Source organism: Beta vulgaris, chromosome 8 (genome assembly GCF_026745355.1).
Source record: "Beta vulgaris subsp. vulgaris cultivar EL10 chromosome 8, EL10.2, whole genome shotgun sequence".
Lineage (NCBI taxonomy): Eukaryota > Viridiplantae > Streptophyta > Magnoliopsida > Caryophyllales > Amaranthaceae > Beta > Beta vulgaris.
In genome coordinates this window covers 33,486,164-33,498,225 of record NC_079209.1, presented here as the reverse complement: position 1 = coordinate 33,498,225, position 12,062 = coordinate 33,486,164, and the positions used below count along the sequence as shown (strand labels likewise).

At 35.9% G+C, this 12,062-nt stretch overlaps 1 long non-coding RNA gene across 1 annotated transcript; it reads left to right on the top strand.

The window, feature by feature from the left end:
- The first annotated feature begins 4,993 nt into the window (after window positions 1-4,993).
- On the top strand, window positions 4,994-9,159 carry LOC104901336 (uncharacterized). Its single transcript, XR_002040680.3, has 3 exons — window positions 4,994-5,532; window positions 5,612-5,678; window positions 8,952-9,159. It is a non-coding gene; the product is annotated as an uncharacterized LOC104901336 (long non-coding RNA).
- Window positions 9,160-12,062: the final 2,903 nt, after the last annotated feature.

Here is a 12,062-nt window from a genome sequence, read left to right as displayed (position 1 = left end):
AGCCAAAATATGCTTTACCAATTGATGCTCTTTTCCACATTTCAATCATTAGACCTAATCCTCCTTCCTCCTTTTTATGGCACAAGCTATCCCACGCAATAGCTCCGCAATTACGACCGATATTACCAAATCAAAGAAATCCTCTGCAGATTTCATTCAATTGATTTAAAACACCCTGAGGCATGACCATTGTTTGGGCCCCATAAAACTGAGTGCGTAGGAGAACTGCATTAACCAATGTGAGTCTAGTAGCAAAGAGAAGTGTCTAGAATTTCATCCTTTTATTTTGTTGCACATATGATTCACTAAGTGATCACATTGAACTTTGGTAATTCTTTTAGTTCAGATAGGTAAACCTAAATAGGTAAAAGGAAATTTTCCATTATTAAGACCAGTCAGATTCAGCACTTCTTAGATTTTTTCCTCCATTAAAAAGTATGAAAATCTCTCATTGGCATCTTGATTGACTTAATTTCACCTTTGAAGCATAAAATCAGATTATGAGCAAAACTCAATTGAGTCAGTTTTAAGCTTGCTTCTCCATCTTGGATGATACTTGAAGCCTTTATGCTCACTAACAAGTAACAACACCCAGTATTCTAGAGACATATTCAATGCATAAGACAAAAAATATGCGGGGGGAGGGGGGTATTGGATCCCCTTGTCAAAGTCCTTTGACAGATCTGAAAACTCAGTTCTTTGTCATTAATCTGAATGTCTATCAACTCTTTGTGCAGAAGCTACTCTTATTGTAGACATTCAAGATGGGAGATTATGAGAAATGTAGAGAAAAGAGGATAGCGGAAAATAAATTGAAAATGCAAGAATTGGGAATTAATTCTACGGCATATGAAACCCAATCAAAGAAGGGAACAAAATGTAAATGCATGAGTAAGGAGCATGATAATGGTACTAGGAATGATGAAATAGAGCGTGATCTTAGTGATGATGATGATGTCGAGTATGATCCGGAGATGGAGGAGGATAAAGGTGAGATGGAGGATTAAGGTGAGAGACAAACCGATAATGCAGCCCCTATACAAGAGGAGAATGAGATGGTGTCAGCTCCTCAAACTCAAGGCGGCTTAAAGTCCGTACCACAACAAGTGAAATTGTGAGTCACGTTCCAAAAAAGAGACGAGGACGAGGTTCGACAAAAGGAATTATGAGTAACATGAAGGATCCCATGCACCTTGAATACAATCAGTTTGGTCAACCATGTGGTAAGTGGCGTATGAAGTATGGGACACAAGCTGGCATTTGCATGCGCAAACTCTCCATTTTGGCTAAATGGAGTGAGGTGTCAGAGGGTTTGAAGAAGGCGTTGTGGGAAGATACAGTGGTAAGTGTAGAAGCTTACCCAAGTAGTTGGCTGCATATTATGTATAACATACTTGTTCAGTAACTATTATGTTTTCCCTTTTTTTAGAATCTATTTCATATTCAACCCGATGAAGCGAATAAGGAAGTGTTTCTTTCGGCTGTTGCGGACAGATTTAGAGACTTCAAGACAAAGTTAGTGAGTGGATGGATCACGGTAAGAAGAAAAAAAACTACGTCTAAGAAGTTGACGAAAGGAAAGGAAAAGGAGAATGAAGGAGGAGAGGAAGCGGGAAATGAGGCGGGAAGGGAAAATAAAAAGGCTTCTGAAAAGACGGAAGTACGGACATTGTTGCCTTATCAAATATGGGATCACATCACAAAAGAGGATTGGGAAGCATTTGTTGCCAAAAAAACTACTCCGAAAGAAGTTGTAAGTTTTCATCTCGTATTTTGTTTTCATATAAGAGAATGAAAATTGAATGGAAGTCAGACATTCTAGAGGACTGAAACTGACCATACATAGAACCAGCTGGAAGTTTGCACATCCAAAACATAATCCTAAATCAGGCTTCTTCAGAAGACATTATGAACCATTCAGCTGTCATATTATCTTTAGTATTTATCCATGTGAACATTTATTTGCACCATAGCTGGTACAGTAACATGAAGTACATTTAAATTCTATTTGCAAATTTTGTATGAAAGACATGGTATAAAACTGCACCACCACGGATCTGTAATCACAATTGCAGTCAGATTGTCTATTCTTAGAGTTTGTGTTGACATTATATGTTGTAGTGAGTGAACACCCTATGGTTGTTAGATTATTTTGATGAAATTGTAAATATACTGTTATACATGATCAAATTATCACTTCTGAATCAAAGAAAATCTTGGCAATATGTTTGATTTCAGGAATTTTCAAGTTTGAAGAATCCTGGTATTAATATGCAGTGGAATTTTGTGATATCCACTTTAACTTTGATCTGTCTATTTGTCAGGTTGTATAGATTAATAGATTCTTTTAGTTGGTTGATGAGTTTTATGTCGAGATTATCATCCTAGATATTCTTCCATAAATATGAAAAATCAATTTAGGTGCTAGGTAGGCCATACCTGAAGGCTATGCAATACATACATCAAGAACAGATGTACGAAAACCTGAAAATAAGATTGCCATCATGCAACTTGGAATATTGAAACATCATTCTTGGATATAAGAGATTCAACTGATCTTACTAGGTAAAATAGCAGGCCAACTCGAGCTCTAGGATGCCGCCAGAGGATCCTTGTAGCACTGATTGCACCAGTATCTAAAAGCTTTGCCGCCTTTCACAACTGCAATGTCGAGATTTAGGGGAAATCATGAGAAAGAAACGAGGAACTATTCATAGATACAACAGTATTAACCTTGGAAGAACCACACTAACACTATAATGAAGAAAGAACTTTACAAGGCAGGTGACGTGATCTTAGGCCGTGATTGATTCTCTCGAGAATTATTTTTTTAGTGGTGTATTATTGTTACCAAGAAGTTGACTCCCCAGATTTTCTTGTTTGTGTTACAAATAAGACCTTTGTTTAAATATGTAGAGAAAATCTAGTGGACAGAGGTATGCAGTTGCTGCTACACTTGAGGCAGAAGTGCTTCTGTCATGTATGAAAATTAGCTGCATAAATGTGTATTTAGTCTGTCACATAAAGCTCCTAATAAGAGAGTGAGTATTGACTCTTGTTGGTTAACGTTGCATGCAGCCCTGGATAAGTTGGATTTTTAAGTTGGATAAGTTGTATGAAGAAACAGAAAAATTAGTTTCAGAACTAAAGAACCTGATAGTTTGTCCTGGAATTCAGTGAAAAGTATCAAGAATATCAACAGAAAGATAACAGCAGCAGCAGGAGCATGAAAGAAGAATTAAAATAGTAGCTAAAAACTGGAACATTGAATAAGGAATCAGAGGTTTCAAGGCTGTAACTGAAGGCAGCAACATTGTTACAATACTTTTAATAAAGTTACTTTTTTATTTGTATTATATGCATTTATTGACTTAAACTTACCTTTTATTTTATTTTAAATCTACAGGAAAGGCGTGCTAAAGCTTCCGAAAGTTCAAAGCAGAAAATTTTTTATCATCATATGGGTCCTAAAACTTATGAAGAGAAAAGAAAGGAGCGGATGCAAGAAAAAGATTTTTACCCAAGCATGACCTCGTCATCAGGGGCAACCTCTGGCTCTACACTTACGACAAAGAACATTGATCGAGTTGCTGATTGGTATTGTTCACTTCATACTCGAGATGCAAGTGGGAGAAGAACCATTTATAATCCGGGAACAAAGAAGATAGCCGAATCAGTGGTTAGTATTTATGGTCATTTCACTTAAATTTTGCTTTTTCAGTTTCCAACTAACCGTTTTCTTATGTTTTCTTTCTTTCACTAGCTTGGGTGGAGGAACAGAGAGGTTACAGGCGAGTTTGTTCCGCAAGCGAACAAGGATGCCTTATATATGGTACTAGGTAAGGACCATGATGGACGTGTGAAAGGCAAAGGAGGGGTACGACTAGGCTTGAGAAAAGTATATGGTGCAGAGTACTCCACAACAAGATCAAGTTCAGTGTCTAATGCATCACAAGATATGGAGAGCAAAATGAAATATGCAATAGAGGAGCTTGAGAAAAGGATGAAGAATCAATTCAGCGCCATCTTGGAGCACATGGGATTACCTAGTCTTGATGAGCTCGAGCTCAATGTCACTCCTGGGGACAATTTAAGCCAGCAAGATCCCGAGACACCTAGAGATGTACTTGGTTCGATACCCAAACCTCTGCTACTTGACTCCCCAATGCCTGATATAGAGGTAAATGAAGAATTAGTTTTTTAGTTGCTTTTCCAACAAACTATATGATATATATATTGTTAATGGTTGACTTAGCCGATAATGTTTTAAATAGGAGGAGGCCCCTTGCAATCTTTTACTTCCCAAATCAGCAGATGGTGAGTTGGTTGTGGTCGCTTATGGTCGGGCACAACCACCGAGAGAGGGCCAGACATCACATTTGTTGCCGGTAGCAGGTTCTTATTTTAGTGTGTCCGTAAACACCATTATATGTGGATTTGAAGATTTCTCATTGCCGGTCCCTAGGCCAGAGTGGAGCGTCACTGTTCAGAACGACGCGCAAGGTAGTTTTGTGATATGGCCATGTGCTTGGGTGCGATTTTCAGATAAGGTAAAATATGTGCTATATACTCCTAATGATTATTTCACCTATGTTCTTTTTGTGTAATGGTGTCTTTTCTTAAACAGGCTTTAAAGAAAAAAAACAAAATCGGCCAAAAAAGTGAAGAATTTGGATGCGGACAAAGAGAGTTCGCAAGACAACCGATCAAAAGAGAATGAGGTGGACTCAAAAGCTAACAATAACAAGGCGGATTCACAACCTAAGAGTGTAGTTGTAGGTAAGATTTCATCTAAGGGCTCATCTCCTGATGTGAATCCAAAAGGAACTCCACTTGTGTGTGAAAAAGTGCTCCAGTCCCTTAGCAAGTCATGTTCTTGGCTACATGCTCGTGTTACCAACTTGCCTGATTCCTCTTCAATAAAGGTTGATTTGGAGAAATCTCAATTCCACTACTTAATTAGATGACGATTGAGCTACTTGGGTATATAAAGTGGATATTCGTGAGTTCCTCTCCGGCGCGATGTTAAATGTATCTATATTACAAGTCTTTATGAGGTGATCTAATAAAAATATATACTTTTATATTTTGTTGGTTGTTGACGATTTTCAATCTAAATTAATTAAATCTTCTTTTAGTGCACTTTACGAAGATTTACTTGGATGTGATTCTGTTTCAAAAGTTGGGTGGTTATGCCCATAAGAGATTCGTGGTGAAAATTGCTTGAAGAACCATGCTGAAGCGAATGAGTACGTTGAAAGGAGTATTACCGCATGTGTTCGATCTAAAGATAACTATATTATTGCCCCATACCTTGAAGAGTATGTTTTAGTACCTAGTTGATAATGTCTTTTCGTAATACTATTTTGGATAACTATTGTTGGTATACATATGATTGTCGAACTTAATTTTTTATTGTAGTCACCATTGGATGCTCTTGGTAATATCTTCTTCAACTCACACAATATACCATTTTGATTCTATGCGTCAAGAACCACCCCAAGGCTTACTAATCAAAAGCATATTGAATAGGTATTGTTTTATTTTCATTTCCTTTTTGTTCTTTATTAACATCATAACATTGTAACTATTATAAAATGTGGTATTGTAGTGTGATGAAAAGATTACGTGGATGTGGTCCAAGAAGAGCCACACTTCCTCAATGGAAATCAGTGAAGGTAAAGGATTTTGATTGTCCTATCTTTAAGTTATTATTTTCCCTAATTTTATTGATCGTCATGTTGAGAATTATTTTTTTGAAAATAATTTTGAATTTAGTGCGCACAACAACAAGACGGAGTTGCTTGAGAAGGTTCGTAACATTCCGTACCCATACAAACTATGACTTAGTTTCATCCTAATTGGTCCTTAAACAAATTATTAGACTACAATGTATTACATGCAATGGTATGGAATAGATGAATTTGACCAAAAACCACCTTTACTTGCACAAACTTGACTAGAATAATCAAATAAGAGTTGTAATTGTCCTAATACTCCTTAAACAACACATTAGATAAAATGTAACCTAAAATTACTTGCAATGGTATGAAATGGATGAATTTGACCCAAAACAGCCGAAAACGGCCTTGAAATGGCCTTTACTTGCACATACTTGACTAGGATGATCAAATTAGACTACTAATCGTCCTAATAGTCCTTAAACAACATATGAGACCAGAATGTAACCTAAAACAACTTGCTATAGTACGAAATGGATGAATTTGACCCAAAATAGCCTATAAAGGTCTTGAAACGGCCTTTAGTTGCACAAACTTGACTAGGATGATCAAATTAGACTAGTAATCGTCCTAATAGTCCTTAAACAGCATATAAGACCAGAATGGAACCTGAAATTACATGTTATAATATGAAATGGATGAATTTGACCCAAAACAGCCTAAAACGGCCTTGAAACGACCTTTACTTGCACAAACTTGACTAGGATGATCAAATTAGACTACTAATCGTCCTAATAGTCCTTAAACAACATATGAGACCATAATGCAACCTAAAATTACATGATATAGTACGAAATGGATGAATTTGACCCAAAATAGCCGAAAACGACCTTGAAACGGCCTTTACTTGCACAAACTTGACTAGAATGATCAAATTAGACTAGTAATCGTCCTAATAGTCCTTAAACAACATATGAGACCAGAATGCAACCTAAAATTACATGATATAGTACGAAATGGATGAATTTGACCCAAAACAGCCGAAAACGGCCTTGAAACCGCCTTTACTTGCACATACTTGACTAGGATGATCCAATTAGACTAGTAATCGTCCTAATAGTCCTTAAACAACATATGAGACCAGAATGTAACCTAAAATTACTTGCTATGGTAAGAAATGGATGAATTTGACCCAAAACAGCCTAAAACGGCCTTGAAACAACCTTTACTTGCACAAACTTGACTAGGATGATCAAATTAGACTAGTAATCGTCCTAATAGTCCTTAAAAAACATATGATACCAGAATGCAACCTAAAATTACTTGCTATGGTACGAAATGGATGAATTTGACCCAAAACAGCCTAAAACGGCCTTGAAACAGCCTAAAACGACCTTGAAACAGCCTTTACTTGCACAAACTTGACTAGGATGATCAAATTAGACTAGTAATCGTCCTAATAGTCCTTAAACAACATATAAGACCATAATGGAACCTAAAATTACATGATATAGTACGAAATGGATGAATTTGACCCAAAACAGCCCAAAACGGCCTTGAAACGACCTTTACTTGCACAAACTTGACTAGGATGATCAAACTAGACTACTAATCATCCTAATAGTCCTTCAACAACATATGAGACCATATGCAACCTAAAATTACATGATATAGTACGAAATGGATGAATTTGATCCAAAACAGCCGAAAACGGCCTTGAAACGGCCTTTACTTGCACATACTTGACTAGGATGATCAAATTAGACTAGTAATCGTCCTAATAGTCCTTAAACAACATATGAGACCAGGATGCAACCTGAAATTACATGGTATAGTACGAAATGGATGAATTTGACCCAAAACAGCCTAAAACGGCCTTGAAACGACCTTTACTTGCACATACTTGACTAGGATGATCAAATTAGACTAGTAATCGTCCTAATAGTCCTTAAACAACATATAAGACCAGAATGTAACCTAACACTACTTGCTATGGTAAGAAATTGATGAATTTGACCCAAAACAGCCTAAAACGGCCTTGAAACAGCCTTTACTTGCACAAACTTGACTAGGATGATCAAATTAGACTAGTAATCGTCCTAATAGTCCTTAAAAACATATGAGACCAGAATGCAACCTAAAATTACTTGTATGTACGAAATGGATGAATTTGACCCAAAACAGCCTAAAACGGCCTTGAACGTAGCCTTGAAACAGCCTTTACTTGCACAAACTTGACTAGGATGATCAAATTAGACTAGTAATCTCCTAATAGTCCTTAAACAACATATGAGACCATAATGAACCTAAAATTACATGATATAGTACAAATGGATGAATTTGACCCAAAACAGCCTAAAACGGCCTTGAAACGACCTTTACTTGCACAAACTTGACTAGGATGATCAAATTAGACTACTAATGTCCTAATAGTCCTTAAACAACATATGAGACCATATGCAACCTAAAATTACATGATATAGTACGAAATGGATGAATTTGACCCAAAACAGCCGAAAACGGCCTTGAAACGGCCTTTACTTGCACATACTTGACTAGGATGATCAAATTAGACTAGTAATCGTCCTAATAGTCCTTAAACAACTATGAGACCAGAATGCAACCTAAAATTACATGTATAGTACGAAATGGATGAATTTGACCCAAAACAGCCTAAAACGGCCTTGAAACGACCTTTACTTGCACAAACTTGACTAGGATGATCAAATTAGACTAGTAATCGTCCTAATAGTCCTTAAACAACATATTAGACCAGAATGTAACCTAAAATTACTTGCTATGGTATGAAACGAATGAATTTGACCCAAAACGGCTTAAAATTGTCTAAAACGACCTTTACTTGCACAAACTTGACTAGAACGATCAAATTAGAATTGTTATCGTCCTAGTAGTCCTTAAGAAACATATTAGATTAGAATGTAACCTAAAATTACATGATATGGTGCGAAATGGATGAATTTGACATAAAACAGTTTTGAAATGGCCTTTACTTGCATAAACTTGACTAGAACGATCAAATTATAGACTTGTAGTCGTCCTAGTAGTTCTTTAACAACATATAGAAAAGAATGTGACCAAAAATTTCATGCTATGGTTTATATTATATATATATATATATATATATACATATATATATATATATATACATATATATATATATATACATATATATATATATATATAATATATATATATATAATCATATATATATATATATAATTGTATTTATTTGATCTTATTAATTATTAGGTTTACAACACACCAAGGGAGGAGTCATTTACTGTTGAGGAAATCAATGAAGTTCGAGACAAGTTTGCTTCCTTCATTACCAATTGTTGTCTATGAATTTAATTTCTAAATACGTTGTAAACGCGTACTTTAAATCTATGGTAATGTTTTGTAACTCAATTCTACACTTTATATATATATAATAATAGTACGTATTTTAATTTTGAATGTTTCTTTGTTGGATTTTGAATTTCATGTGCACTTCTTTGTATCATTGTACATATAATGTTGGTGATATATGAAGGGCAAGAGGAGGTTAAGTATGGTGGTGAAAATGAGGTTGCAGGCGCTCTATTGTAAATTGTAATATACACTTTTAGGAAACTAATAATACTAGCGCTGGTTTTTTTAAAAAAAAATTACAACAAGTGCTTCGGTTGATTCATAACAATCGGAGCACATGAAGCACAAGTGCTTCGGTTGTCTCCTATCGACCGGAGCACTTGCTCAAGTCTAAGCAATAAAACAACATCAAGTGCTCCGGTTGTTAGTGCAACCGGAGCACTTGTAAAATTAAGTGCTCCGATTTTTAACTGGATCACTTGAAAAATGCTCAAGTGCTCGTATGGGGTCTGCTACGGGTGAAATACGGAGCACTTGTAGCGTTTTTAACCGGAGCACTTGATGTTTTTTCCACTAGTGATTGAATGTGTTTCTGTGCATTGAGAATCTTTTCTCTAGAAATTAGGTTTGTCTTAATTATTTTTCTATATAGTCGAGAATTGTTCATCTATGTAGGCAGCTCAATAAGCCCGTAATTGTCGCCTCTCGGCTCCTTGAATCCATGATTAAGTATCCCATACCTACTAGATGTCGAAGCCTTCGTTGAGGATCAGTAGATATGGACATATGGTGGTTGGATTCTTTGATATTTATGGCCTTTGTCTGCTGTACTTCTGTTACTTGTTATTTATAATATTAAAAGAGGAAGTAGTATGTGTGCTTCTTTTTTCGAATTTTTCAGTTTGTGAAGTAATATAATATATTGCAGGACTCCCTTTTTTTATATCAGTTTCTTGAGTGCAGTTCCCTTCATGAATTCATAGACTCTCCCGACTGTTGGATATCAATTTATTCGTTTGTTACTAACAGGTTGGAGCTGCTGTTGTTACACGGAGTGATAGGAGGATGGCACTTTGAAGACTAGGTGCACTTTGTGAGCAGGTAAAGTAACTTGTTTCTTTCCAAGTTTTACCTTGTGTTAGCATCTGTAGGTTCTTTCACCTGATTATAATATTTGGTGGATCTTACTCACATTTAATCCACACTCTTTTTTGTGTAATGTACAGCTTAAGGAGTTGAACCTTGATGGGTATGAAGTAATTTTGGTCACTTCTGGTGCTGTCAGTGCTGGTCGTCAGAGGCTTAGGTTCTAGAAATTGGTTAACAACATGTTTCTGGCTTTCCTTCAATATGAAGTTTGTTATTACATTTACTGTATGTATTTTGCAGCAGCTCCTTGTAAGTATTATTACTTTTATGCCTAAGAAGCTGAATTAATTGCATATCAGAAAAAAAAAAAGGGGTAGTGATGTAGCGAGGCCTTCACTATCAATATTCAGACAATATACTTTTTGGTTAAGGACTGTATACTACAGTTGCTTACATGGAATATGATATATAAACAGGGTTGAAGGCAATAGTGTGCAGCAAATATCAAAAATAAAACAGAACTATTATATTGTCCTGGATTTCATACGTGGGTTGCAAAACTTCTTAATATTAGTTCTTGGATGCCGATTTTGACATCTGAGGGAGCTTAATAATTAGATTATGACGTAAGTTGTTTGAGTCTATATTAGGAACAATCCAGCGTAGATATAATGGGGATGCGCTATAACAAATACTTTAACTGTTACCACTGTCATATCAGTTTGCCATAGTTTAGAACGTTGCTATAGAAGTTTATCTATGATGTATACTACTAAAATCCACCTTTGTGCTGGTAAAAATTTTGGGTGGTTATGAATTAGATAGAATCGCTACTTTGTGAATCTCTTTTTTCTGTTTTGTGAATATTCTTGCATTTTTTTGAATTATATATGTTGGTTTTGTGCAACTAAAACAAGTTGAAGATGTGGTTATAAACTTTCAAGCCTTCTTCTTTCTTTTTGGTTATTAAAATTTATGTTAAGGAATCTATCACTTGGTAATCTCAAGGAATATGTCAATATTGCAGTTTTGCTGATTTGCAAAAGCCGCAAGCTGAACATGATGGGATAGCATGTGCTGTTGTTGGACACAACAGTCTCATGGCTCTCTATGACAGAGGGGATATGACAGTCAAAGTAAAAGCAGCTGTTTATGCTGCCAATTCTGGAATCCTTGTAATTATAGCTAGGTATGGCTCGATGTAATTCGTTTGTTTTGGATGTCTAATGGCCCTTTGTTTCTAGTTCTGTTTTTTTTTACTATTTGTCCAGTTCTGTGTCATTGTTGTTTTAGTCACTTTCTATTTTAGGTGTCTTTAAATCATCTCTCATGCTTGTTTTAGTGTATTTAAGGTATTGTTGTACTGATTATGGTGCATGCGATTCGGTTTCTTGCAATGTTACTTTGGTTTAGAGATTGTTCCCATGTTGTGAATTTGCAGCAAACTTTCTTTGAGTAGTAAATGAAATATTTGACTAAGTTGAGTTGTGAATGTCTTCTTGAGCAAAGGCATGTTGAAAACTTGGCAAGTAATCATTAACTTCTAGACTTTCTTTATACTTACCCAGTAGTTAGTGAATTTTATTACTATATTATGCTACTGGCTGCTGCTAGCTTGCATGCTGGCAGTAGTAGTGGTTTTTTTTTTTAAAAAAAAAAATAGCTAAGTGCTCCGGTTGATAAGAAAAAACCGTAGCACTTGATTCACAAGTGCTCCGGTTTTTTCTTATCAACCGGAGCACTTGAATTATTTTGAGCATAAAATATTCACAAGTGCTCCGGTTTTTAATACAACCGGAGCACTTGTGAATCTAAGTGCTCCGGTTTTCAACCGGAGCACTTGATAAATGCTCAAGTGCTCGTATGGCTTCAGCTACGGGTCAAATACGGAGCACTTGTACGATTTTTAACCGGAGCACT